Genomic DNA, 6064 nt, shown 5'->3' with positions numbered 1-6064 from the left:
TTTCAGACCGATGAGCTTTGTAAAAATCGACGCGTTTCAAAAAGGCGGGGCATAGAGGAGAAACAATAATGTACAGTATGTGGAAAATAATGTGTTTTTTGAACTTTAAACCGCATAAACACATTTCATTACACCAAATACACAAAATAATGTTCTTTTTAGCAGCATCATATGACCCCTTTAAACTTTTCGACCACCATCTCGACGGAAGTGCTGAAAAGCTCAGAAGGGGAAACTGGCACATCAAGAAGAAAGCCTTTCTCTTTTGATCCGATATCCGCCAGATTCACCCACAGATGTCTCTCCGTAACCTCCATGGCTGCCATGGATCTGCCAATGGCACCTGCTTAGTGGCACGGAGAGCAAGATCTGTGGTGCGACGCAAGTCAGCCATCTCATCAGGGGATAGACCCTGACCCTTATCCAGGTCTTTCAGCAGATCAGCCTGATAAGCCTGAAGCACTGCCATGGTATGCAACGAGGCTGCAGCCTGACCTGCTGCCGCGTATGCCCTGCCATTCAAATGAGATGTATCCTGAAGGGGTTTGGACGGCAGGGAGGGAGCCTTAAGAGAAGATGTCTCCCCCATAGAGAGATAGCAGGCCAGTGTCTCTTCAACAGGGGGCATCTTCTCATAACCATTCTCACGCATCCCTCGATGTTGGCATAATTAGTATGTTGGAATCTATGGATGCGAGACAAGAATGGATTTTTCTAAGCCTTCTCGATCTCCACATAGAGATCGGGAAGAAATGGAAGGCTCACCTGAGCTGGAGGGCTATGGCTAGAAAGAAAACATTCGTCGAGGTGGCCTCGAGGTGTCACTTTCTTGGCCCACTTCCACGGCAAGTCATGCCTCGCCATGGCGCGATCTATAACCTCAAGCAGCTCATCATACTCGGGGCAGGAGGATTGGGAAGACTCAGTCTCGACTTCTTCATCCTCATCTGACATCTCCTGCTCATCCTGGTTTGGAACCAGCAGAGCACTAGCCGCTGGATCAGACGGTGTAAAAGAGATAGCATCGTCTTCCAGCAGCTCACTCTCGTCCATGACTGATGAGCCCGAAAGGGAAAGACCCTTTTTCAACTCATCAGCCAGGTCCATCTGCGATCCCCACAAGCTCATTTTCCTCCATGCCTCAGCAGCGGAGGGTCCTGAACCACGGGGAGCTGATGGCTGTCCCTCTTTCCTCGAAAAGAAAGACTAACGAGAGCGGAGCTTTTTCATAGGAAAACGCTCACAGTGCACGCAAAATGCCTCCTCAAAGACACCGTGCGTGTGGTCTTCGCCCAAACAAAAGACGCAAAGATCGTGTGTCATCAGGTGTCAAATAACGAGGACATGGATCCACACACTTCTTAAACGCCTTACTAGTGCTCGCCATGGTAAAGAAGAATAATCACTTTTACCGGAAATGCACGCTTCAAACAAAACAGTCCTTGAAGAAGAAGAAGAGGATGATGTGTTCACCTGGCGCCCTTTTATACTGTGGTCGTGTCGGGTGATGACGTCACAGGCTGTCGCCGGCCAATGTTATTGTTGTGTTTAGATGCATGCTTCAGACACCGGTCACGCTGAAGGCGTTCCCCATAGCGACCTCTAGAGGATGCAGTTCTAAGTTCCCTCGGAAGGGAACATTACAATAATCCACAAGTAATCCACACAACTCCAGTCCATCAATTAACGTGACGTGCATTTTTTGGGGGATGGGGTAGAGAGGGACTGGGAAAGATTATGTTCATGCTTTTACATTAAAACCTTTTTATGTTTTTTGCAATTTAATAATTTATACACCAGATGGTTTGTGTTAATAACAAAATAAATAATTTTGTTTGATCTCTTTCATGGAAGTGATTTGTAATCACTTGATTTTGCACAGGCTCGCTGTGATAAAGACATGTCCTTGCAGAACTGTAGTCATTTTCTGATCTTGAGACAGAAAAATATCTGTTCTCTCATTCCATGCAGTATCCAGGGTAACTTGCATATATATATTTTTTTTGCCACAAGTCTTTCATTGTGAAACCTTGAGGAGAGAAACGTGTTACAATGCATGAAATGACAAGAAAAAAAACTACAGAAACTTATATGAAGTGAATAATTGAGTTTGAGCGTATATGTGATGAGTGTATTCCCACAGGATATTTAGATTTTTTTCACACCTCATCACCTGCTTCAGTGACTTCATGAAAAGTTCTAGACCAGGCTGTTTCACATCGTGCTTGGTTCACACTCCAGCAGATAATCATTTATCAATACATCTGACTCCATTTGGTGCCTTCTCAGGAAACCCAGGGAAAAAACAAGAGCTAAATTTATCAGTTAATCTAACAGTACTGCACTGCTGATAAGAGAGATGAAGCATGTTAAATTGAAGTGAATAAATGAACCTGACCATCAAACCAATATACAGTGATTCAGTCAGAATGAATGGAGCTTTGGCATGAGAAATGAATTTGTTTTTTGAAATTAATTCTGATTATCTGTACTTTTCCACTGGATAAATCAAGGACATACCAGCCTCAGGAACACTTGAATATGTAAACGGAATATTTAACTAACTGGAGGTTAGGGCTGCACGATAAATCGCATGCGATATTTAATGCGCATCTTGTCAGAAAGCCGGTTCTGTAATCAGCGGTAAATCTCTATCACCTGCGGGCTTTCACATTGAGCAGCATTAACTACACAGAGCCGTTGTTCACTGACGAGCTGCGCAAAAAATCGCGCGAATATGAACGTGGTTTTGCGCAGCTCATCAGTGAACAAGTGCCGTGACGTGACATGTGGCCAAGTATGGTGACCCATATTCGGAATTAGTGCTCTGCATTTACCCATCCAAAGTGCACACACACAGCAGTGAACACACACACACCGTGAACACACACCCGGAGCAGTGGGCAGCTATTTATGCTGCGGCGCCCGGGGCTGTACATTCACTCCCCCCACCTACAATCCCTGCCGGTACGAGACTCGAACCCACAACCTTTTGGGTTATGAGTCCGACTCTCTAACCATTAGGCCATGACTTCCCCAACAACGGCTCTGTGTAGTTAATGCTGCTCAACGTGAAAGCCCGCAGGTGATGGAGAATTACCGCTGATTACAGAACCGGCTTTACTGATAAGATGCGCGTTAAATATCGCATGCGATTTATCATGCAGCCCTACTGGAGGTCCAGGAGTACAGCAGAGTCAGGGTTAAAGAATACTGATGGTGTTTAAATTACAGTTTGTATTCCACAGGCAATGTAGTGAATTTACTTCAACATTGTGCACATTCGAGTAAGTTCACTACATTGCCTGTGGAATACAAATTCAGATTCAAACTAAAATTAATCTCAGTGCTCGCCCCCTTGGATGCAGCCCAACATATGGGTTGGCGAATCTCATAAAGAGGTGTCCAGGACACATTTTACCCCAAAAATGGGGAAATTTTTAGGGGAAAATAACATTTAGAACATTGTTTTCAGAACAATTAAGCGAATTTACACCCAAATTCTCATGCAATGCAAAATACAGTCATTACTGTAACAAGAAAACATATTTATATATAAGTATTTAAACATTGATAGCATTTGTTGCACACCCTAATAATTAATTAAATTTTCATTAAATCATTGCAAATACACTAAATAGGCGATCTATTAAATCTATTAAAAAGACCAAAGTACTTTCTCACAACAGTAAACACCATCTTCACATCAAGAATGCCTAGATGCTCTGTTTCTTACAGTTCACATCACACAGAGTTTCCATGTGTTTCCTTTTATAATAATAATGTTTTGAAACCTCAGACTTCAGAGTTCACAGAAAACCTTGGCCCTTTAGTGGAAGAGTGACAGGAGACTAGGGGTGTCAAAAATCACCTTGACATTAAACGCAAAAAAAAATGCATATACTGTAATTCTCAGCCATGTAAATTCCTGTTCATCATTGCATACCTGTCAGTACATGTAGCTGTGGGGAGGAATATAACCTTTGCTCAGGAGTCCATTCGTGTCTTAATGAAATCCCCCTGACTTGCATCTCTCTCTGACTCATAAAGTGCACAGTTCTGTTTTTGTGTTGGGGACGGACACCTAGTCCATCAGTTCTGAAGTGAATAAATAACATGTGTTTGTAATAAACAAATCCATAATTAAGATGTTTTTAACTTTAAACTGTTGCTTTCGGACAAAATATTAGTCCTCTACTGCTTTCTTCAATGAAAAAGTCATCTTGTCTGAATCAGGAGAGAAATATGCACAGATTAAGCACCATTTACAAGTGAAAACGGGCCAAAACAGTTCTACACAAATATTGTAATGTTTTTATCAGCCGTTTGAACTCTCATTCTGACGGCACCCATTCACTGCAGAGGATCTATTTGTGAGCAAGAGTGTAATGCTAAATTTCTCCAAATCTGTTCATATGAAGAAACAAACTCATCTACATTTTGAATGGCCTGAGGAAGAGTACATTTTAAGTAAATTTTCATTTTTGTGTGAACTATTCCTGTGGCTTATTTTTGTTATATCATTGAGTGTTTTTGAAGCTGAATAGCTTCATCAAGTGAGACCAATTGCTTCATGTTTTCATACACTCTTGCACTGTATAAGCTATTGAGAATTACTGTGCAGACTTTATGCAGCCAAAGGCACCATTTCATAGAGGATGGATTTCACAATTCTTCTGACATTACCCATATTACACAATTTCACAATATTAATGCGCTCAGACAGCGGTCACATCATTTCATAAGAAGATTAGCTGTGGCTGTTTACCTGCAATGTCTGCATAATTTTAGTCATATTTACTCTGTGTAATAAAACAGCAAATATTTAATATTACAAGAATTTCCCCCTTATTAGAAATGCTTCCTTAAATAAAAAATAGTTTGGCATAATGGACACTTGTATGTTTGTAAGTGTCAATAAATAAAATGATGAAAGGTGTTGCAGTGTGTGTGTTAAAACAGTGCCACAGTTTTCAAACCCTGTAACACTAACTTTACAAAGGTTTTTGCATAAAGTCTCAAATACATGTGGGTGTATTTAACAGTCTCTTCGCATTATTAGTTAGTTCCATGACCCTTGCCCTGCTGTGCCCACACACAAACCTGCAAAAATACAGATCCAGAAAGACTTTGCTAAATGTTCTTTGTGAATTTGAGCCGCTTGAGACTCAATTGTTCTCAAACAAATCGCCTTTTCTTTAAAATACATTTAAGTAGTTTAAGCTGCAGTGCATGTGCTTTATTTCAATTGTTGTTATGAACTATCCAACGATGAAATGTGCAATATTTTTCATGTTGTCCTCATCCTAACACAACCTTACATTTTAGCCATTTGGGTCAAATTTCTCAAGCAGTTTTATTTTAATGAGCACATATCACTGATGGGAGATCAGACAGTGTTGATCATTTGTCCACTAGAGGGTGTAAGTGCAGTACATGGGGCAAATGAGCATTTGTCATTAAAATTGAGTACCAGACTCTAACCATTCATTTTAAAGACCAGTGTTATTTTATTATCATTGATATACAATAATAGTTTTTTGTTAATATTTTGAATAAGATTTTATTTTAATATTTTCATTTCAATTCTAGTTAAAGTTTTTTTTTTTTTTTTTTTACTGTTTTTTAATGTCTACTTATACAGTTTTTTTAAATAATTTTTTTAATTAAAATGTATTTAGTTTTAGTTATTTTAATAACTCAAAAACAAACTAAAAATAAGAAATGGTGCCTTGGCAACTAGCTGAAATAAAAGTTTATTTTAGCTAATGTGTATTTTCTATCAAGTAAGGATTTTTTTATGGTTTTAGTTTAACGTTAATAACAGACCACAAATATAATGGCAAACAAGTTGCAGACCACATACATTTTCCAGATACTATCATAATAACGCTTGAGGATGCATAACCTGATCTTAAAGGGGTCATATGATGCGATTTAAATTTTTCCTTTCTCTTTGGAGTGTTACAAGCTCTTGGTGCATAAAGAAGATCTGTAAAGTTGCAAAGACTAAAGTCTCAAATCCAAAGAGATATTCTTTATAAAAGTTAAGAGTCAGCCACGC

The sequence above is a fragment of the Sinocyclocheilus anshuiensis genome, unplaced genomic scaffold (genome assembly GCF_001515605.1).
Source record: "Sinocyclocheilus anshuiensis isolate Anshui unplaced genomic scaffold, SAMN03320099.WGS_v1.1 scaffold80, whole genome shotgun sequence".
In the NCBI taxonomy this organism is placed as follows: domain Eukaryota; kingdom Metazoa; phylum Chordata; class Actinopteri; order Cypriniformes; family Cyprinidae; genus Sinocyclocheilus; species Sinocyclocheilus anshuiensis.
The sequence above is the reverse complement of the archived record's forward strand: the minus strand, read 5'-3'. Positions refer to the sequence as shown.